General features: G+C 41.1%; 1 protein-coding gene across 2 annotated transcripts in view; it reads right to left on the bottom strand.

Annotated features, from left to right (window-relative positions):
• The window catches only part of LOC128639127 (histone-lysine N-methyltransferase 2A), a 173706-nt gene that overhangs the window by 87659 nt on the left and 61310 nt on the right, over positions 1 to 24737 (bottom strand). The gene's annotated exons all lie outside the window — the stretch shown is intronic.

Here is a 24737-nt window from a genome sequence, read left to right as displayed (position 1 = left end):
TTTGTACAATTTAGAAAATGTATGCCACGAGGACCATGTGGCTGCCTTGCAAATTTGCTCCACAGGAGCCTCGTTTTTAAAGGCCCAAGAAGAAGAAACAGCCCTAGTTGAATGAGCCGTAATCCTCTCAGGAGGATGTTGTCCAGCTGTCTCATAAGGAATGACGCTCCTCAACCAAAAAGAAAGAGTAGTAGACGTGGCCTTCTGGCCCTTACATTTGCCAGCAAACACCACAAAAAGGCAGAGGATTGACGAAAATCGTTGGTAGCATGGAGATAGAATTTAAGAGCACGAACCACATCCAGGTTGTGTAACAAACGTTCTTTCTGAGAAGGAGGATTAGGACATAACGAGGGAACGACAATTTCCTGATTGATATTGCGATCTGAAACCACATTAGGAAGAAATCCCAATTTGGTACAAAGAACTGCCTTATTAGAATGGAAAATAAGATAAGGTGGGTCACACTGTAGAGCCGAAAGCTCGAGACTCTACGAGCAGAAGAAATAGCTACTAAAATTAAAACTTTCCAAGAGAACAACTTAATATCAACAGAATGCAAAGGCTCAAACGAAGCCTGCCGCAGAACCCAAAAAACAACATTAAGGCTCCAAGGAGGAGCAACAGGTTTAAACACTGGGCTGATTCTGACCAGGGCCTGAACATGGGACTGAACGTCTGGTAAGACGGCCAAACGCTTATGTAACAGAATCGAAACGGCAGAGATCTGACCCTTTAGGCAATTGACTGACAAACCCTTCTCCAGAACCTCCTGGAGAAAAGAAAGAATACGGGCAACTCTCACTTTACGCCAAGGAAAACCCAGAGATTTACACCAATAAATATAAGTGCGCCAAACCTTATGGTAGATCTTGCGAGTTACCGGCTTACGAACCTGGATCAAGGTATCAATAACCTTTTCAGAAAAACCTCGTCTAGCCAAAACTAGGCGTTTAATCTCCACGCAGTCAGCTTCAGAGAATCTAGATTTGGATAAGAAAAGGACCTTGAAATAGAAGGTCCTTCCTCAGAGGTAACTTCCACGGATTAGAGGACGACACCTTTACCACGTCCGCAAACCAAATTCTGCGAGGCCAAGCTGGAGCAATTAGAATCACCGAATCCTGCTCCTGCTTGATACGGGCTATAACCCGAGGAAGGAGAGCAAACGGTGGAAACAGGTAAATCAGACCGAAATTCCAAGGAACCACTAGAGTGTCCACCATAACTGCTTGCAGATCCCTTGATCTGTATCTGGGAAGCTTGTCGTTTAGACGAGAAGCCATCCAACTCTGGAACCCCCCACCTGAGGGTTATCATTGAGGAGAACCCACTCCCCTGGGTGAAAAGTTTGCCTGCTCAGGTAATCCGCCCCCCAGTTGTCCACACCTGGGATGTGAATGGCAGATATATGACAGTTGTGAGACTCCGCCCACTGAAGGATGCGAGTCACCTCCTTCTCCTTGTTCCCCACGCCTGATGGTTGATATAAGCCACCAAAGTGATGTTGTCCGATTGAAATCTGATAAACCGGACCAAATTCAATTGAGGCCAAGATATCAGAGCATCGAAAATTGCTTTCACATCTAAGATATTTATTGGGAGGCAGATAAAGTCTGAGTCTGAGAGAGGTCCAAGTGGTATCCGTTCTAATTGGAAGTGCTTGTCCAAGAAAGCAAACCGAAGGAATTGAAAATGATCATTGTGGATAGGAACATGGAGGTAAGCGTCCTTCAGGTCAATGGTGGTCATGAACGGATCCTCCTGAACTAATGGGAGAATAGAACAAATCAACTGCATTTTGAAGGACGGAACCCTGATACATTTGTTGAGGCACTTCAGGTCTAGAATAGGATGAAAAGTTCCCTCCTTCTTTGGAACCACAAATAGGTTGCAATAGAATCCTAGACCCTGTTCCGCTAGAGGAACAGGAGCGATCACTCCTAGAGAAGAGAGATTCCTGACACAGTTTAAGAATGCCTGTCTTTTTTTCCTGGATTGCTAATAACCTTGACAGGAGAAATCTGCCTCTTGGAGGACGAGATTTGAACCCTATCTTGTATCTCTGAGATACTACCTCTACCGCCCAAGGATCGGGAACATTGAGGATCCAAGCTTCTTGAAAAAAAGAATGTCTGCCCCCCCACTCGGATCGGGGGCGAAGCCTTCATGCTGATTTTTTCTCAGAGGAAGGCTTCTTGGACTGCTTGCCCTTATTCCAAGGTTGGTTGAATCTCCAGGATGGCTTAGAATGCTCAGATTTAGGAGTTAGACAACTCTGATTATTGGCTGCTGACTGGGAGGCATTTCCGGTGGGAGGAGCTGTTCAGCAGCACACGCTGAGTCTGGCGTGGTGCATGGAGATTGAGCAGCTGTGTACAACGAACTCCTGTGGCCATTTCTCCCGTTGCTGGTGCTCTGCTGCATCCTAGGGAGACGGCCGAATAAATCCTGGCCCAGGCGGGAAAAACCTCCAAGGACTGTTTTCTATGGCTTCTAGTCCGAGCCGCAACCTCACCCTGTAAAATAAAATGGGACTTGAGAGAAACAATTAAATAACACCGTTTATACTGGTTAACTGAAGCCTGTGGTCATATCTATCCCGCAAAAACGTAAAGATTCAGCTGGCGGGGCTGGGGTACACTTGGTCCGGCACGGATACAGCGGCACTGTGGCACTGGAGCAGAGCGTCTGCAGAGGACCGAACTGAGACCAGGGAAGGAGAGCGGTACCCGTTGTGGGGTGATTACACCTCCTAGGATTCGCTCAAGGTGAAGGATTCCCCCTGCTCTAGGGGTATGTCATATCGGACAGCTGTGAGAACAGCGACGCAGCAGAAGAAGAGAGCCGACCAATCTGGAAGCCACCCTGCGGTTGAGCCCTTTAATTCTTCCAATGAGAAGTGAAGGTGTGTGAAAACCTCTCATTCAAGTCACGCCTTGTAACCAGTTAGTTTCTGCTTTGAGTATCGGAGCAGTGCCCGGGTTACACAGGCAGAGGAACGGGCTCCTAGGTACTTGCGGCCATAATTGGATACAGAGGAGAAGTCCAGAGTGGGGCACGTAAGTTAAAATCTCCTGTCGCCTGCCTTGCTACCACAGAACTGTGAAGCCCGCTTGCTAATGGGAGCCATTAGATATTGGCTGTAGGAGAGAGGCTGACTCTCTAGCTAAAAGACATAGTGTTTGCTCCTTTTCCTATTGTTAGACCACAAGAAAAGAAAACATAATTTATGTAAGAACTTACCTGATAAATTCATTTCTTTCATATTAGCAAGAGTCCATGAGCTAGTGACGTATGGGATATACATTCCTACCAGGAGGGGCAAAGTTTCCCAAACCTCAAAATGCCTATAAATACACCCCTCACCACACCCACAATTCAGTTTAACGAATAGCCAAGAAGTGGGGTGATAAAAAAGTGCGAAAGCATAAAAAATAAGGAATTGGAATAATTGTGCTTTATACAAAATCATAACCACCACAAAAAAAGGGCGGGCCTCATGGACTCTTGCTAATATGAAAGAAATGAATTTATCAGGTAAGTTCTTACATAAATTATGTTTTCTTTCATGTAATTAGCAAGAGTCCATGAGCTAGTGACGTATGGGATAATGACTACCCAAGAAGTGGATCTTTCCACACAAGAGTCACTAGAGAGGGAGGGATAAAATAAAGACAGCCAATTCCTGCTGAAAATAATCCACACCCAAAATAAAGTTTAACGAAAAACATAAGCAGAAGATTCAAACTGAAACCGCTGCCTGAAGTACTTTTCTACCAAAAACTGCTTCAGAAGAAGAAAATACATCAAAATGGTAGAATTTAGTAAAAGTATGCAAAGAGGACCAAGTTGCTGCTTTGCAGATCTGGTCAACCGAAGCTTCATTCCTAAACGCCCAGGAAGTAGAAACTGACCTAGTAGAATGAGCTGTAATTCTCTGAGACGGAGTTTTACCCGACTCAACATAGGCAAGATGAATTAAAGATTTCAACCAAGATGCCAAAGAAATGGCAGAAGCTTTCTGGCCTTTTCTAGAACCGGAAAAGATAACAAATAGACTAGAAGTCTTACGAAAAGATTTCGTAGCTTCAACATAATATTTCAAAGCTCTAACAACATCCAAAGAATGCAACGATTTCTCCTTAGAATTCTTAGGATTAGGACATAATGAAGGAACCACAATTTCTCTACTAATGTTGTTGGAATTCACAACTTTAGGTAAAAATTCAAAAGAAGTTCGCAACACAGCCTTATCCTGATGAAAAATCAGAAAAGGAGACTCACAAGAAAGAGCAGATAATTCAGAAACTCTTCTGGCAGAAGAGATGGCCAAAAGGAACAAAACTTTCCAAGAAAGAAATTTAATGTCCAATGAATGCATAGGTTCAAACGAATGAGCTTGAAGAGCTCCCAGAACCAAATTCAAACTCCAAGGAGGAGAAATTGACTTAATGACAGGTTTTATACGAACCAAAGCTTGTACAAAACAATGAATATCAGGAAGAATAGCAATCTTTCTGTGAAAAAGAACAGAAAGAGCAGAGATTTGTCCTTTCAAAGAACTTGCGGACAAACCCTTATCTAAACCATCCTGAAGGAACTGTAAAATTCTCGGTATTCTAAAAGAATGCCAGGAAAAATGATGAGAAAGACACCAAGAAATATAAGTCTTCCAGACTCTATAATATATCTCTCGAGATACAGATTTACGAGCCTGTAACATAGTATTAATCACAGAGTCAGAGAAACCTCTTTGACCAAGAATCAAGCGTTCAATCTCCATACCTTTAAATTTAAGGATTTCAGATCCTGATGGAAAAAAAGGACCTTGTGACAGAAGGTCTGGTCTTAACGGAAGAGTCCACGGTTGGCAAGAGGCCATCCGGACAAGATCCGCATACCAAAACCTGTGAGGCCATGCCGGAGCTACCAGCAGAACAAACGAGCAGTCCTTCAGAATCTTGGAGATTACTCTTGGAAGAAGAACTAGAGGCGGAAAGATATAGGCAGGATGATACTTCCAAGGAAGTGATAATGCATCCACTGCCTCCGCCTGAGGATCCCGGGATCTGGACAGATACGTGGGAAGTTTCTTGTTTAGATGGGACGCCATCAGATCTATTTCTGGAAGTTCCCACATTTGAACAATCTGAAGAAATACATCTGGGTGAAGAGACCATTCGCCCGGATGCAACGTTTGGCGACTGAGATAATCCGCTTCCCAATTGTCTATACCTGGGATATGAACCGCAGAGATTAGACAGGAGCTGGATTCCGCCCAAACCAAAATTCGAGATACTTCTTTCATAGCCAGAGGACTGTGAGTCCCTCCTTGATGATTGATGTATGCCACAGTTGTGACATTGTCTGTCTGAAAACAAATGAACGATTCTCTCTTCAGAAGAGGCCAAAACTGAAGAGCTCTGAAAATTGCACGGAGTTCCAAAATATTGATCGGTAATCTCACCTCCTGAGATTCCCAAACTCCTTGTGCCGTCAGAGATCCCCACACAGCTCCCCAACCTGTGAGACTTGCATCTGTTGAAATTACAGTCCAGGTCGGAAGCACAAAAGAAGCCCCCTGAATTAAACGATGGTGATCTGTCCACCATGTTAGAGAGTGTCGAACAATCGGTTTTAAAGATATTAATTGAGATATCTTCGTGTAATCCTTGCACCATTGCTTCAGCATACAGAGCTGAAGAGGTCGCATGTGAAAACGAGCAAAGGGGATCGCGTCCGATGCAGCAGTCATAAGACCTAGAATTTCCATGCATAAGGCTACCGAAGGGAATGATTGTGACTGAAGGTTTCGACAAGCTGTAATCAACTTTAGACGTCTCTTGTCTGTTAAAGACAGAGTCATGGACACTGAATCCATCTGGAAACCCAGAAAGGTTACCCTTGTCTGAGGAATCAAAGAACTTTTTGGTAAATTGATCCTCCAACCATGATCTTGAAGAAACAACACAAGTCGATTCGTATGAGATTCTGCTAAATGTAAAGACTGAGCAAGTACCAAGATATCGTCCAAATAAGGAAATACCACAATACCCTGTTCTCTGATTACAGACAGCAGGGCACCGAGAACCTTTGTAAAAATTCTTGGAGCTGTAGCTAGGCCAAACGGCAGAGCCACAAACTGGTAATGCTTGTCCAGAAACGAGAATCTCAGGAACTGATAATGATCTGGATGAATCGGAATATGCAGATATGCATCCTGTAAATCTATTGTGGACATATAATTCCCTTGCTGAACAAAAGGTAAGATAGTCCTTACAGTTACCATCTTGAACGTTGGTATCCTTACATAACGATTCAATATTTTTAGATCCAGAACTGGTCTGAAAGAATTCTCCTTCTTTGGTACAATGAAGAGATTTGAATAAAACCCCATCCCCTGTTCCGGAACTGGAACTGGCATAATTACTCCAGTCAACTCTAGATCTGAAACACATTTCAGAAATGCTTGAGCTTTTACTGGATTTACTGGGACACGGGAAAGAAAAAATCTCTTTGCAGGAGGTCTCAACTTGAAACCAATTCTGTACCCTTCTGAAACAATGCTCTGAATCCAAAGATTGTGAACAGAATTGATCCAAATTCCCTTGAAAAAACGTAACCTGCCCCCTACCAGCTGAGCTGGAATGAGGGCCGCACCTTCATGTGGACTTAGAAGCAGGCTTTGCCTTTCTAGCTGGCTTGGATTTATTCCAGACTGGAGATGGTCTCCAAACTGAAACTGCTCCTGAGGATGAAGGATCAGGCTTTTGTTCTTTGTTGAAACGAAAGGAACGAAAACGATTATTAGCCCTGTTTTTACCTTTAGATTTTTTATCCTGTGGTAAAAAAGTTCCTTTCCCACCAGTAACAGTTGAAATAATGGAATCCAACTGAGAACCAAATAATTTGTTACCCTGGAAAGAAATGGAAAGTAAAGTTGATTTAGAAGCCATATCAGCATTCCAAGTTTTAAGCCATAAAGCTCTTCTAGCTAAAATAGCTAGAGACATAAACCTGACATCAACTCTGATAATATCAAAAATGGCATCACAGATAAAATTATTAGCATGTTGAAGAAGAATAATAATATCATGAGAATCACGATGTGTTACTTGTTGCGCTAAAGTTTCCAACCAAAAAGTTGAAGCTGCAGCAACATCAGCCAAAGATATAGCAGGTCTAAGAAGATTACCTGAACACAGATAAGCTTTTCTTAGAAAGGACTCAATTTTCCTATCTAGAGGATCCTTAAACGAAGTACCATCTGACGTAGGAATAGTAGTACGTTTAGCAAGGGTAGAAATAGCCCCATCAACTTTAGGGATCTTGTCCCAAAATTCTAATCTGTCAGACGGCACAGGATATAATTGCTTAAAACGTTTAGAAGGAGTAAATGAATTACCCAAATTATCCCATTCTTTGGAAATTACTGCAGAAATAGCATCAGGGACAGGAAAAACTTCTGGAATAACTACAGGAGTTTTAAAAACCTTATTTAAACGTTTAGATTTAGTATCAAGAGGACCAGAATCCTCTATTTCTAAAGCAATTAGGACTTCTTTAAGTAAAGAACGAATAAATTCCATTTTAAATAAATATGAAGATTTATCAGCATCAACCTCTGAGACAGAATCCTCTGAACCAGAGGAATCATCAGAATCAGAATGATGATGTTCAGTTAAAAATTCATCTGTAGGGAGAGAAGTTTTAAAAGATTTTTTACGTTTACTAGAAGGAGAAATAACAGACATAGCCTTCTTTATGGATTCAGAAACAAAATCTCTTATATTATCAGGAACATTCTGCACCTTAGATGTTGAAGGAACTGCAACAGGCAATGGTACTTTACTAAAGGAAATATTATCTGCTTTAACAAGTTTGTCATGACAATCAATACAAACAACAGCTGGAGGAATAGCTACCAAAAGTTTACAGCAGATACACTTAGCTTTGGTAGATTCAGCACTTGACAGCGATTTTCCTGTAGTATCTTCTGACTCAGATGCAACGTGAGACATCTTGCAATATGTAAGAGAAAAAACAACATATATATAAAGCAAAATTGATCAAATTCCTTAAATGACAGTTTCAGGAATGGGAAAAAAATGCCAAAGAACAAGCTTCTAGCAACCAGAAGCAATAAAAAATGAGACTTAAATAATGTGGAGACAAAAGTGACGCCCATATTTTTTCGCGCCAAATAAGACGCCCACATTATTTGGCGCCTAAATGCTTTTTGGCGCCAAAAATGACGCCACATCCGGAACTCCGACATTTTTGGTGCAAAATAACGTCAAAAAATGACGCAACTTCCGGCGACACGTATGACGCCGGAAATGGAAATAGAATTTTTGCGCCAAAAAAGTCTGCGCCAAAAATGACGCAATAAAATGAAGCATTTTCAGCCCCCGCGAGCCTAACAGCCCACAGGGAAAAAGTCAAATTTTAAGGTAAGAAAAAATGTTAAATTAAAATGCATTATCCCAAATATGAAACTGACTGTCTGAAAATAAGGAAAGTTGAACATTCTGAGTCAAGGCAAATAAATGTTTGAATACATATATTTAGAACTTTATAAACAAAGTGCCCAACCATAGCTAGGAGTGTCACAGAAAATAAGACTTACTTACCCCAGGACACTCATCTACATATAGTAGATAGCCAAACCAGTACTGAAACGAGAATCAGTAGAGGTAATGGTATATATAAGAGTATATCGTCGATCTGAAAAGGGAGGTAAGAGATGAATCTCTACGACCGATAACAGAGAACCTATGAAATAGACCCCGTAGAAGGAGATCACTGCATTCAAATAGGCAATACTCTCCTCACATCCCTCTGACATTCACTGCACGCTGAGAGGAAAACCGGGCTCCAACTTGCTGCGGAGCGCATATCAACGTAGAATCTAGCACAAACTTACTTCACCACCTCCATCGGAGGCAAAGTTTGTAAAACTGAATTGTGGGTGTGGTGAGGGGTGTATTTATAGGCATTTTGAGGTTTGGGAAACTTTGCCCCTCCTGGTAGGAATGTATATCCCATACGTCACTAGCTCATGGACTCTTGCTAATTACATGAAAGAAAAGGGGATATCTGTACAGTGAACTGGGTTTGCCTCACCAGGGTTGATACTGAGCCTTTGCCCTAAATAACGCTTTCCCTATATGTGAGACTCTCGAACTGCTAGTTTCAGATTGCCACTTAGATGTGGAGGACAATATTGGTATTATATGAAAGTGGCTAATTCTACGTGTCAACAAAGAAATGTTAGAAATGTATTTCCAGGGTTGCATATTGTAATTTGAGAATTGAGGGGATAACTAATATGTTTATGTATGTATTAACCTGTTATGACAAGTTTGGTCAAACCTTATCATTCACAGGGAGATCCTGAATGTATTTAATTGGGGTTGTCTGCCTATATCTACATAGTAATGTGTAATAAGGTTTGCTATAGGTGCTGTGTACTTTTCTAATCCCCTATACATTTTCTGTATACTCATTGGCTCTTAGAGGAGTTAACAAATTAGACCTAGGCTTAGGAAAGCTTTATGTGAACAAACAGTGGTGTAACAACTATGTAATAAGCCCCTTTTCTGATTGCCTTAATTTAACTTAGTCCTCCACCCCAATTGTTTTTTACTCAGCCAATTCATTGTGTGGTGACTCGTTAGAGACCTCCCACCTGTTGGGGATCTATTTTTGATATACATTATTTTGGTCACATATTGGAAGGGGTTAAGGAGAGGGTTTAGGGGAACAGTCTATATATTGCATTTTATCTGCGTGTATATATATATATATATTTCTGTTGAAGGAAGGGGTTAACTACCCCGAAACGCCTCAGTTTAGTTTAAAAAAAAAAAAAAAAAAAATGTCCTGTGTTTATTCTAGCTGCAGGTAATTAAACTGGGTGTGTAAACCTGGACTTTAGTGTTATATAAGCCCCTACAAATCTGAGATAAAATTGAGCTATAAGGGATCTGTTAAAAACCCTGTGCAGTTCTACCTGGAAGGAGGCAAGCTCATAGAAACACAAAAAAGAAAAGGTTAGAAAGAGGAAAAAAGGGGGAAGGAAAGCTACAAAAGGAAGGGAAAAAAAAAAAAGAGGGAAAATAAAAGAAGGGAATAAAAAGGAAAAAAGCTAATACCATCTGGATAAGGTAGTAGAGACTTTCAGGCCATACGCACTACTTTGCTCTATTAAGCACTTTGTAGTAACACTAGTATAATTGCTATATAATAGTTTGAGAATTTATATAGGGGGAACGGGTGGGAGGGGGGTTTTGTGATTTTTTTTCTTTTTTTTGTTGTATGGGTCTTCACTTTAAGTGCACTTGATTTATTTTTATTTTTTTCGATCTATCCTTTATGGATAGATTTATCACTCAGGTGAAGTCGAATTCACCCAAAATGCCTGTAAAAGTAAAAGATAAAAAAAGTAAAATAGCAGATTCCAGTTTGGATAGCTCTTCAGAAATTAGTAAAATGTCTTCTGATTCACATACACTGATTGCACAGTTAACAGAGATATTTTCTCCTCAGTTCGATGTAATTAAGAAAGAACTAGGGACTATCTCTGCTGAATTAGTTTCATTGTCCTCTGAAATCAGACAGTTTTCAAACAGACTAACTGAGGCGGAGACAAGAATCTCTGAGGTTGAAGATATAACTCATATTCATGGGGACTTAATCCAGAAACAGGATGCTAAAATTAAAAATATGCAGTCACGCCTGGAGGATCTGGAGGATCGTTCCAGGCGGAACAATATCAGGATAGTGGGTCTCCCAGAAACATCTGAATTTGAGGATTTATTAAAATTCACCTCAATTACATTACCACAAACGTTAGGGTTTTCCCCTGAGTTGTTACCCCTGGCGATAGAACGGGCACATAGGTTGGGTCAAAAGAAACCCTCTTCAGATGGAGTCTTGAGGAACAGAATCTGTATTTTTAAATTACTAAAATTTCAAGATAAAGTTGAAATCTTGAAACGTTTTAAAAATAATGATCCTCCTATATTTGGAAAGAATCGGATTCTATTGTTTCAAGACTTTTCATATGAGACTTCTGCTAAAAGGAAGTTGATGGCCCCATATTGTTCACAGTTGATAAATAAAGGGATTAAAGCTCGACTGGTATATCCTGCACGTATAATTATTGAGGACAAAGGTACTAAACTTTCTTTTGAAGAGGTAGCAGATGTTAAAAAATTTATAGAGACAGGGTAAAGTTGGCTGTCTTATGTGGAAATGTGTTTCTCTCTCCCAGATAATAAGGAACATATGTCAATAGAAGTTGTGAGGCTGTTGTTTTTCTACCTTTTAGGTACTATGTCTTTCCCCTTTCCCCCTCCCTCCCCCCCATTTTGTAATTTTTTTTTCTCTCTTTCCCTCTCTCTCTCGCCCCTCTCCGCCGCCGCCCCTCCCCTACCTCCCTCGCCCCAGGCCTTCAACCCACCCCGAGCGGTTTATTTCTTGTATAATGGCTAAATTAGCTGGATTTTAGATGGCGGAAGGTATTAAGATTTTATCTTGGAATATAGGAGGGATATCTTCCCCCATTAAACGTAAATTGATTATTAAAACTCTGGCTAGCTATAAACCAGACATTGTTCTCCTTCAGGAGACACATCTTAATGAGCAAGAAGCGGCTAAATTGAAGATAAAATGGGTTGGGGAAGTAGTCTCCACAACCGGTCGTGCTAGAAAATGCGGGGTCGCTATTTTGTTTCACAAAGAGTTAGAATATAAAATAGATAAGGTAGAAATAGATCCGGCGGCAAGATACATCTTAATTCATGTGTTTATAAAGAATTTTAAATTGATAATTTGCAATATATATGCCCCAAATAAGTTCTCCAGAGAATTTTGGGAGAAAATACAAATCAAATTATTTCCTTTTAGTGCCGAAAACTTAATTTTAGGGGGGGATTTTAATGCCACTTTATCCCCAACACTTGATAGATTTTCTAACAAAAACAGATTAGTTAACGCAAAGAATGCAAAATATCTATCACTATTTTGTGCAAAGCTAAAATTATTGGATATATGGCGTTTAAAAAACCCAGATAAACAGGTATTTTCTTGCGAATCTAAAGCACACTGTACTTTTTCGAGAATTGACTTTTTGTTAATTACGGAGTGCTTGGCCAATCAGGAATTAGAGGCAGGAATTGGAGATATCATTATTTCAGACCACGCCATTATTTCTTTGTCACTTCTTTCTGGGCTAAAGAACAGGACACAAACGCCTAGTTTTTATTTCCCTCGATATTTGCATACTAATCCTAGATTTGTTAATTTCTTGAGATCCCTCTGGCAACGATATTATTCTGATAATATAAGCTATGCTAATAAACCGGAAATTTTTTGGGAAGCTTTTAAAGCTGTAATGCGGGGAGAAATACAATCATATATTAGTATAGCGAAGAAAAAGAGTAAAGCATGGGAAATCCAAATCATGAATAAAATTAGGAACTCATATAGAAAATATTGCTTGAGGCGCACTTCAGGAAACTGGAAGAAATATCAAGACAATAGGAAGGAAAGAGATTTGTTCTTAAAACAAAAACTTTTGGAGGAGGAAGGAAGAATAAATCTTCAATTTAGGGGATTGCATGGCTCTTCCGCTAAATATCTAGCGAAACTCATTAAGGTCAGAAAAAAGAGAAATATTATACCTGCCATTCAAACTGAAAAGGGAAGATATACGGAGACGAAGGGTATTATGGAGGCATTTCATGCCTATTATCAACAATTATACTCGGGAGTAGAGACAGATACTTGTAACCAAGATACTTTTTGGTCCATGTTAAAGTTGCCTCAATTAAATAGTGAGGACTTAATATCGATCAACGCCCCAATATCTATTGATGAAATCAGAAAAGCCATAGATCATTTGAAGATGAATAAGGCGCCGGGACCAGATGGGTTTCCTGCGGAGCTTTATAAATGTCTTGGTGAGGTCCTTTTCCCTACTTTAGAAAAACTCTTTAATTACTATTATATGTCTAATAATGTGATTTCTAGCTACTTCTCTGCGGCCAATATCTCGCTTATCTTAAAGAAAGGCAAAAATCCCGAAGATCCGGCCTCTTATAGGCCGATTTCGGTTCTGAACATAGACTATAAGATATTAATGGCTATTATTGCTTCAAAGCTTTCTTCCCATATACATAAAATCATTCATCCAGATCAGACTGGATTTATGGTTGCTAGAAATCCATCTAAGAATACTCGCAAATTGATTAATTTTTTAGATTACGCCTGGAATGTGGATAAGGAGAGGAAGGAGCCATTATGGCAAGGAACTGCCATACTTTCTCTAGATGCGATCAAAGCCTTTGATTCAATTGTCTGGGAATATCTCTTTAGGGTGATGGAGAAAAAAAAAGGGGAATTTCTACAATTTATCATTAGATTATATCACAAACCAATTTCTTTTTTACTTATTAATGGGTCTTTATCTTCTAAAATAATACTACAAAGAGGCACTCGGCAAGGGTGTCCTCTTTCTACTTTACTTTTTAATATAGCTTTGGAACCTTTTGCGATCTGATGCAGAGATATTTTGATTGGAGTCCCATTTGGTACATATCATCTAAAAATGTTGCTTTATGCAGACGATGTGTTGATCTTTCTTACCAATGTCCAGCAATCTATTCCTATGATTCTACAGGTGTTAGAAGTCTTCAGCTCCTTTTCAGGCTATAAGATAAACTCGGAAAAGAGCGAATTAATGTGCATAAATACTTCTCAGTTGGAGGGCCTTGTTATCCCATTTAAGTTGGTTGATGCTATTAAATATCTAGGTTTGGTTTTGCATAAAAACCCTAAATTCTGGTATAAAGCCAATTTTGAGCCTCTTTTCCAAAAAATTGGATCTGATTTACACCTCTGGGCTACCTTTCCATTATCTATCACAGCCAGAGTCAATCTGATAAAATCAATCATTTTTCCGCGCTTGCTATACCCACTCCAGAATTTGCCCTTATTCCTAATGAATAAGGACTTGAAGCTTTTTAATTCTCAAGTTTCTAAATTTATCTGGAACAATAAAAAACGCCGAATCGCGCTGGCTAGATTAATGCAAAACTCCGGTTCGGCGGGATTGGCGCTTCCCAATATCAAATTGTATAACTTAGCCGCCATGGTCAAAACAGCAATAGATTGGATTGCTGGTACTAATTTAGTTTCATCAGAAGATTTAGAAAATCATTTGATTGCCCCATTTGTGTTAAAAGCAATATTACACATTGATGTCCAGAAGTTGCCTCAGAATGTTAGGTGTCTTATTACTGTTAGGAATATAGTTTTTGCCTGGCAAAAGTTCTGCGTGATGTTAAATATAGATTATTCATTTTCTGAATGGTTGCCTATTGTAAATAATCCTAATTTCTTGCCCGGCCTCCATCAAAAAGTTTTCAAAGATTGGTCTGATAAAGGACTACATTACGTCAAACAGTTACTAGATGAGAATGACCAATTATTAACGGCGGATACGATCTTTAATAAATTTGACCTGGCTAGATCCAATTTATTTGCTTATTTTCAAATTCGCCACTTTGTCCTCTCACAAAGTTGGCCCTCTCCCTCGTTCTCGGACTGGTCGGTTATCAAGCTGTTTATACGAAAAGCTGTGGCTGGAGATTCTTCAATATCATTGATGTATGACATCATGTTGACCAAACAGAGTCTCGTAATTAGGGAAAATATCTACACGTTCTGGCTGCCGCTAATCCCATCAGTAAATCAAGATAAGATTATTCAGAGTTTTGTCTCTTTACGTAAGTGTAAAGCTCCGGTAGTTTGGAATGAATCTCACATGAAATTGATCAATAATTTTTACCTTTCTCCGTGGAAAATTTCTAGATTTTACCCGACTTCTATTAGTATATGTCCCCGCTGTTCACATGAGAGGGCTGACTTGCTTCATATGTTTTGGACATGCCCTAGGGTAAGACAATTATGGTTAAAGATTATATTTTGGTTTAATAAACTATATAAAGTATCAATTGCTTTATCAGCGGAAGATGTCTTCTTCTTATGTCCTCCACAAGAGTCCTTTAATGTGAGCACCATAAATAGTTTAAATACTATTATTCTTACTGTTAGATACTGCATTCTTAAAAACTGGAAGGCCAGGCGGATGCCGGGATTAGCTTTGGTTTTTAGATTTTTGCAAGATCAAATTGTCTTTGAGTCATTTCATCTTTAAGACGTATCAGAGAGCAGGATCAAGAAGTTTCTATTGAAATGGACACCAGTTATTTTGTCCTATCCATATCCCTTGCAAAAAAGGATACTCTCCCCCTTTCTTTCCTCGGTGAGTTTTGCGGAATTAACGTTACTTAATGTTTTTCCACATACGTGGATTGAGGGCACTGCGAGGGCACACTAGTTGATAGCTCTCGGGGGGGGACGGGGTGGGGTGGCGGGCGGGGGCGGGATCGAGAGAGAGAGATTTGACTTTTGTGTGTTTATCCATTTGTGAAAGCAGAAGGGTGAGGATTATAGAAGAGAAAAGAAGGGAAATGTTTTTTTTCCCCCCCCCCCTTTCCCTCCTTCCCTGTTATGTTATTATATAGGGCAGAAGTACGGTTGGTGAGAGAAGGATCTCACCTAACCTAAGATCTTTCAGTAATAAGTTAATATCTGTGATTAATTTTTGCGTAATGATTAGCTCTTATTTTTTTTTTTTTCGGAATACAAGGTTTAAAATTTACTCTTTTTATGTAACTAAAATAGGAAATGTGAGGTTTATTTATGGTATTTTCTTTACTGGCATATTCATGATGTAACAGACTTGCTATATTTCAGCAACTTGTTTGCTAGGTTTTTTATTCATTTGTATATGTTGGTTGTATTTCATCATGCCTGATGTTTTTTGTTTCTTTGATTTTTAAACCTCAATAAAAAATTATTAAAAAAAAAAAAAAGAATGCTCAGATTTAGAGGCAGAAGAGGAGGATTTCTGTCCTTTGAAATTTGCGAAAGGAACAAAAATTAAAAGTCTAGCGACCCTTAGGTCTATTCTTCTAATCCTGAGGCAGAAAGGCTCCCCCTTGCCACCTGTGACCATGGAGATGATCTCAGCCAGACCAGGACCAAATAAGGTCTTCCCTTTAAAAGGAGGAGACAAAAGTCTAGATTTGGAAACCATATCTGCCGACCAAGACTTTAACCACAAGGCTCGGCGAGATAAAATGGCAAGACAAGAAGTCTTTGCACTCAGACATACTACTTGCATACTGGCATCACAAATGAAGGTATTAGCTAGTTTTAAGGCCTTGATCCTGTCTTGGATCTCCTGCACAGTAGATTCCTCCAAAATTAAGTCCGTTAAGAAGTTGCACCAGTAAGAGGCCGCACCAGCGACTGATGCCATTCTAGCAACTGTCTGCCAAAGTAGTCCTGGGGGAATTTTTTTTTTCTTAAGTACCCCTCCAGTTTCATGTCCATAGGATCTTTGAAGGAGGTACTATCCTCTAGAGGAATTGTAGTTCTCTTGGCTAATGTGGATATGGCTCCATCCACCTTAGAAACAGTGCGCCAAAAGAAACATCTTTTTTAAAAGACAGGAGACGGGGTAAATGGAACACCTGGCTTCTCCCATTCCTGAGAAACAATGTCCGACATTTGATCTGGAACAAAAAATACTTCCACAGATCTAGGTTTGACATCAAAAACTCTATTTAGTTTGTTGACCTTAGGAGTCTCCACGACTGAAGGCTCAGAATCCTCCAGAGTAGCCAGACTAACCTCCTCTGAATCTAATCACATTAGAATCAGAGATTTCACCTTCACAGGCTGCTGAAGAATGGTCATCCTCAGATAACTTGGGTAAACTGACCAGGGCAGCCTCGGCGTTAGAAGATAACACCAGTTTTAGGGGAATTATTCTTTGATTTTCTTTTTCTCTTTCCTGAGATAGGTAAGGCACTCCGGGATGCAGACACAGCAGAGGTAAGCTGCGCTGCAAAATCGCCTAGAAAAATACTCCCCCAGGTACGGACTGAGAGGAGCCGCAGGGCACTGCTTGTGTAACTGCTAGGGATGAGGACTGAGGAGAAAGCTGAGGCATATCTAGGGCAACACAATCCTGAGAGACTGATGGCGCAGAAGGGTTACATTTTTGAGATGTTGCAGAATCCTTGTGCCCCTCGTTACATACAGAGCCGAGTTATATGCTGCTGACATAAAATCCCCAAAATGAAGAGATTTATCTATAGGTCCCCAGGCTCCATTATCCTAGAAAACAGGTGATTAACCCTTTGTGTGCTTGAGCCTTTTACCTAGAAGGGAGAAAGCACTTATCTTTGGAGCCTCAGCTGTGGAGCAGGCACAGCATCCCAGCTTTAACAGATGACTCAGACGACCCCTGATAGGGACCTAGAGAAAAATGAAAAGCAGAGTAACTAACCCTGGTTTTCTATATGGGGGTTAGCATAAATTATTGGGGAAGAAACAAGGATTACCCTGCTGACCTCCAAACGCTAACAGCTACCACAACTCTTACTCAAGAGGATTACATGGACACAACATTACCCCTATCCTTGCTTGCAGGGAAACTACCCATTAATGAATAATATTCTTCAGAGAACCATCTTCGCACACCTCCTGGATATACTAAGGCAAAGAATGACTGGGGATTATGGGAAGTGGGAGGGATTCTTAAAGCTTTTGCTGGGGAGTTCTTTGCCTCCTTCAGGTGGCCAGGAGTTGAATTCCCACTATTAATTTGTGGACTCTCTATGCCATTGGAAAGAAAGACGTAAATTGGAATGTTTAAAATTGTATGCTCTATTTAAATCTTAAAAGAAAAAAAATAGGGTTTCATGTCGCTTTAACACTGTGAAATGACAAATTACATAGGCTAGAGGTTAGTGCGCATTGCAGTGATGGCCAATTCCTTAACACATGGGGACCGCGGATTAATAATTTAGAGAAAAATTTCAAAATAAACGAATGCATAATAAAAAAAGACAAACCAAAAACTTAAATTATGTTTACCTGATAATTTTTTTTTCTTTAGATGGAAAGAGTCCACAGCTGCATTCATTACTTTTGGGAAATAAGAACCTGGCCACCAGGAGGAGGCAGACACCCCAGCCAAAGGCTAAATACTCCTCCCACTTCCCTCATCCCCCAGTCAGGAGAGGAAACATCTCCCAAAGATCTTACAGAAGCATTGAAAAGGACAGCTTAAAACCAAGTCCTCGACATCGGAACTCAGAAAAACTGAGTAACGAAGATACGGTAGGGAAGCCAGGAAAAAATGCCTGAGTCCTGAAACACACCGTCCTCAGTAAAAAAAAAAAAAACGAGACATCCACAAGGAAAACTGCCAAAAAAAAGCAAATACCAAATTGCCCACCCTCCCAGACAGAGAGCACCCAACTGGCAAACTAAGGCACCAGACTACCCAAAAATCCACTGGCCCCCCTGCAGACGAACAACAGATCTCAGATCGTACCCCCAGCCAGACCAGCCCAAACAACGGCCGATCTGAAGCAGGGGAACAAGGTAACCCAAGACCGACCCTCAAAAGGCAGAAGAGTAGACACATCTAGAGGCACTCGAGAAGGCACAAGATCCAAGGAAAACTCGTGAGTCAACCCACAAAGTCTCAATGTAGGGCCAATAGCCCTTAGGAAAGAACAACTGAAGAAGTCGACCAATGTCCGAACCGAAGAAAAAACATCCGGTTCCACCTCCCACAAACCAGAGAGCTCCCACAAAGGAACTACACATCAGAAGAGAGGAGAGAAAGAGATAGAGAGCCCCCAGAATTAGAGCATCGAGAGACACCTGTCCAAATAACAGGAATTTCAAGGAAGAAACCGTGAGAAAACAAGGTCGCTCCACTGGTGATCACGGAAGAGTCCCTCAGTGAAAAACACCATCGAGTCAGTGCGCCTAACAAGCGCCAGAGAGAAAACCTTGCAACTGCAACCGTCCCCTTGTTAGGCAGGAACTACCACCGACAATGGACAGAAAGCGGCTGACCCCAGGGAACTGCATCTACCACACCAGATAAGCCCCAAGAACCCCGGCTCTTCAAAAAGCTGGGCAAAAGATACAGCCAGAACAAGAACGAAACCATAACAGTGGAACTCCCAGGCCAGACCTAGGATCTTGTATCCGGTAAGGTCCCATGTCAGGATCCGAAGGAAGAAACCGAGAGCAACTCCTCGACAACCAGAAGATTCAGGATAAGCCACCTGGGTCCCAGAAAAGTTTAAACTAAACAATCATGCAGGAACAGGAATCCCTTGTCTGTGAAATCAGACAGACCCCCCAGGAAACATCCGGATAACAAAAACAAGAGCTCTAGAAGTCCCAATCCAAAGGGAAGAGGTCCCCCCTCACAGAGGACCAATGCTCTAAAAGTAGCAAAGGACGTATAAAGACGCCAGAGGCCAAACAGGCAACCAAGCGACATGAACGTGCTTGAACAGCGAGGCTAATCCCCTTCCAGGGAATCAAGCGCCACCTCGTAAAACTATCCGAAGGAAGGCTGAACACGCCTCACAGTGGATCGAAATTGTAACCCGTCGGCTTACCACAATGCTGAGCACCTTCAGAGTATAGCATTCTGTTCTAGCCACCCAGCTAGTCACGAACCCCAGAAACAAGGGGACAGTGAGGGCAAGCTACCCACAGAAGGACTGCAGGACTCTACACTCCTCAGGAAGAACCAGAGGGCAGAAACACATAGGTGTGGGTACCACATGAGTAGCAATCTGTAAACCACATGAGGAAGGTCATTAGGACCTCTAGAACCTAGACAGAAAATAGAACCTTTCCAACACCAGGAAGTACCCCGAAACGGAGTCGCAAGACTACACTGCCAGATGTTCCTGCCAGAGGAACAAAACACCACCAAAAGGAATCCAGATCCCCGAAGGTGACCCGTCCCTAAGGAGAAACAGATATAGTCTAAAGAAGGTTGCAAAAAAAGAGACCCCCATTGGAACAAGTCCTAGAAGAACACATTCCCAAGCCTCCAAAAGGCAAAAACCACCCTGACGGGCGGACAAAAATGCGCTAGGGCCTCTATCCTTTGCACAACGTGAAAGGAATACTCCAGCTCCCCCAAAAATGCGGGAACAACGGAGAGTGACGCAGCAATTTTGCTGACCCAATCACCCAAGAGACGCCTACAAAAAAAAAAAAAAAAACACTCCCTAGAACTATTCGGACCCAAGAGTCCTTGGAAATGCTTAACTAAAAGCAAAATAACACAAGCAGTATTGATTGTGATAAATCGGCGCCCCCGCCAGACCAGCTAGGCTGATAGACGCCACATGTCTGAAAGAGTCGCGTGACAGAAGAACTGAATCCAAGCAGGGCCAGCCCACAACAGGGTTACAACTGCCAAGCAGACTATTTCTACTCTCAGAGAGAGGAAGAAATTAAACAGATAAACATGGGCACGAGCACAATCGTGAACAAACATCCGTACTTTGTAGGCGAGCCAGCTCCAAAAGAATGTAGAAGTGAAAATGCGCCACCACCTCCGGAGGGGAAGACATAACCTGGGTTACCCGCATGTGTAGTAGTAGTAGAAGGGAGTGGTAGGGAACTCGCCTCCTGGAGGACAGGGCCCCCGAGGCGGAAGGCTCAGCAGTCCCTTGAAACCCTGAGCCCGAGGAACAAGGCGCTCTAGGACGGCCTGAGGAACATAACTGATGGACCTGGGTCCAAGGGTCCGATTCACACTCATCACAGGACAAGGAATCTGAACCAAATAGTTGAACAGATTCAACATCAGTATCCTCCATAGCAGGATACCCAAGAGTCGACTATACAAACAAATTAAAACGGCACCTGACACCCACAATGGCTGGGGCACTCACCACCTCCTGAGAACCAGACAGCAGCAGACTATTACTCAGACGCCACACAGACAGGAATGCGGAAATGGGAAACCCAGACGTAAAACGTACAGTCCAAAAAAAGCGCCCCCAACCGTAAGGTTGCATCACTTTGAAAGGCCTATATGTTCCAAGCCAAGAGCCAGAAAAACACTACACATAAGCAGGTTGAATCACATAACAAAAACATGATTTAAACCCCCCCTGTTCAATAATCCCCCTCAGGAGATATTAACCCAAGATACTAAAGGAGTCCCACTGAGACCCTGAATTATACCTTAGCAAATGCGTTACAGTGCAATCAGAAAGGTAAATGAAACGATCTTACTGGAATCCACGCTGTGGAACAGGAACACGGCCCTTCAAGTGTGACGAATAGTAGCATCGACCTCCGCCATGGATTGAGGACAGCAGGTAGCGAAGCGAAGTTCGGCAATCCCATCTCTTGTTGAAGGGTAGCACCCTCCATAAGAGACAAAATATAGAAAAAAATTAAATAAAGTATAATAAAAAAACTTCTGACACTTCTCTGCCAACCTCCTGGGACGAAAGGCAAAGAATGACTGGGGGATGAGGGAAGAGGGAGGAGTATTTAAGCCTTTGGCTGGGGTGTCTTTGCCTCCTCCTGGTGGTAAGGTTCTTATTTCCCAAAAGTAATGAATGCAACTGTGGACTCTTTCCATTTAGAGTTTAAAGCTAAACATTTTTCTCAGAGACATTTCAAAATTTTATTGAATTTGCCGGCATCCTGTATCATGTGACAACCATCAGCTAATTACAGACTGATATATATACAGTCGTATGCAAAAGTTTAGACACCCCTGACAATTTCCATGATTTTCATATATAAATAATTGGGTGTTTGGATCAACAATTTAATTTTGATCTATCAAATAACTGATCCTCAGCAATATGTAGAACAGCTGCCAGGCAAAATACTGTGCTCGTGTCGACCGTGGAAATCTGCCCAATTCCACTATAACAGTATGCAACATGGGAATGTCCACAGCACAATTTGCTTAAAAAGTATCTTTATTGACAAAAGATAGAGCAACGTTTCGTGACTACTGTCACTTAATCATGCTATCTTTTGTCAATAAAGATACTTTTTAAGCAAATTGTGCTGTGGACATTCCCATGTTGCATATCAAATAACTGAAGGACACAGTAATATTTCAGTAGTGAAATGAGGTTTATTGGATTAACAGAAAATGTGCAATATGCATCAAAACGAAATTATACATATATTTGGAAACCCCAACAGAAATATTGCATCAATATTTAGTAAAGCCTCCTTTAGCAGAAATAACAGCCTCTAGACGCTTCCTATAGCCTGTTATGAGTATCTGGATTCTGGATGAAGGTATTTTGGACCATTCCTCCTTGCAAAACATCTCCAGTTCAAATAGGTTTGATGGTTGCCGAGCATGGACAGCCCGCTTCAAATCACCCCACAGATTTTCAATGATATTCAGGTTTGGGGACTGGGATGGCCATCCAGAACATTGTACTTGTTCCTCTGCATAAATGCCAGAGTAGATTTTGAGCAGTGTTTTGGGTCGTTGTCTTATTGAAATATCCAGCCCCGGCGTAACTTCAGCTTTGTGACCGATTCCTCAACATTATTCTCAAGTATCTGCTGATATTGAGAGGAATCCATGCGACCCTCAACTTTAACAAGATTCCCAGTACCGGCACTGGCCACAGAGCCCCACAAAATGATGGAACATCCACCAAATTTGACTATGGATAGCAAGTGTTTGTCTTGGAATGCTGTGTTCTTTTGCCGCCATGCACAACGCCCCTTGTTATGACCAAATAACAATCTTTGTTTCATCAGTCCACAGCACCTTCTTTCAAAATGAAGCTGGCTTGTCCAAATGTGCGTTTGCATACCTCAAGCGACTCTGTTTGTGGCATGGCATCACTCTCCCATACAGTTTCTCTTTGTGCAAAGTGCGCTGAATTGTTGAACGATGTACAGTGACACCATCTGCAGCAAGATGATGTTGTAGGTCTTTGGAGGTGGTGTGTGGGCTGTTTTTGACCGTTCTCACCATCCTTTGTCTTTGCATCTCCAATATTTTACTTGGTCTGCCACTTCTGGCCTTAACAAGAACTGTGCCTGTGGTCTTCCATTTCCTCACTATGTTCCTCACAGTGGACACTGACAGCTTAAATCTCTGCGATAGCTTTTTGTAGCCTACCCCTAAAACCATAATGTTGAACAATCTTTGTTTTCAGGTCATTTGAGAGTTGTTTTGAGGCCCCCATGTTGCCACTCTTCAGAGGAGAGTCAAAGAGAACAACTTGCAATTGGCCACCTTAAATACCTTTTCTTAGGATTGGATGCACCTGTCTATCAAGTTCAAGGCTTAATGGGTTCACCAAACCAATTGTGTGTTCCAATTAATCAGTGCTATGTAGTTATAGGTATTCAAATCAACAAAATGACAAGGGTGCCCAAATTTTTGCACCTGTCTAATTTCATTTTGATATTACACATTTTCTGTTTATCCAATAAACCTCATTTCACTACTGAAATATTACTGTGTACTTCAGTTATTTGAAATATCAAAATTAAATTGCTGATCCAAACACCCAATTATTTATAAATGAATGGAAATTATCAGGGGTGCCTAAACTTTAAGACTGTATATATATATATTTTGCATATGTTCAGTAGTAGCTGGTGCCTAGGAAAGTGTGTATACAAAAAGACTGGGTACAATTCTATAATGGAAGTAAATTGTAAAATCTCTTAAAACTACATGCTCTATTTGAATCATGAAAGTATATTTTAGATTTTAGTGATATTGCCTTGTTTGACTCTTTTCCATAAATCCCCATTTTTTAGCTCCATGTTTCCCCATGGGCCTAAAAACTAATGCAAAGGGCCACATGTGACCCATGGGCCGCTAGTTGTCCATCCCTGATGTGGATATTAGAAATTCTCATGATAGAGCAGGATAAGCTTAAAGGGACACTCAAGTCAAAATTAAACTTCAAAATTCAGATACAGCATGTAATTTTAAACAGCTTTCCAATTTACTTCAATTAACAAAATGTGCACAGTATTTTTATATTTACACTTTTTGAGTCACAAACTTCTACTGAGCATGTGCAAGAATTCACTGCATATACGTATATGCATTTGTGATTGGCTGATGGCTGTCACATGATACAGGGGTAGTGGAAATAGACATAACTTTGCAATTTATTTAACAAAAATCTACAACTCATTTGAAGTTCAGACTAAGTGCTATTGCATTGTCATCTTATCATGCATTTATTGATTATGCAAATCTACTGCATTGGCTGGTCCTTTAAAGGCATCACATGGATTCATTACGCTTCAACTGGACTTTAGTTCCAGTACTCACAGGTCAGATTTAAGGAATATTTTGTATGAAGTTAGGAGGTGATAAAACACACAAAAACTCAGACACACACACAAATTATGTAAACTGCACTGCATTAATTATAAAGCTCATGCATAGAGCTGCTCCCTGGCTCAGCAGAGCATCAAATGAAAGATAAACAGAGCACTCTAAAAATAAATGACTAAAGAAAAGGTTTAGGTGCGCAAACTATGAAAATTCTAATCTCTGACTCTGTTCCAAGTCTGTCAGTGCACAGCCCCGGGCCGCGTGCCTACAGCTTCTTATGGCCAATCACCTCTGCACTCTGCCCACCCCCAGACCCCTGCCCGCCCTCCCCTCCTACTTCTTCAGTGTGCACTTAGTGTACCGTAACCGTACCAGTCTGGTGGGTATCATACGTGGCTCCTTCACTTTAGAGACAGTGCCAGGCATCCCATTCACAATTTCCCGGTTCCCATTTAGA

Source organism: Bombina bombina, chromosome 8, assembly GCF_027579735.1.
Source record: "Bombina bombina isolate aBomBom1 chromosome 8, aBomBom1.pri, whole genome shotgun sequence".
NCBI lineage: Eukaryota > Metazoa > Chordata > Amphibia > Anura > Bombinatoridae > Bombina > Bombina bombina.
Note: the sequence above shows the minus strand (reverse complement) of the source record. Positions and strands in the feature narration are given on the sequence as shown.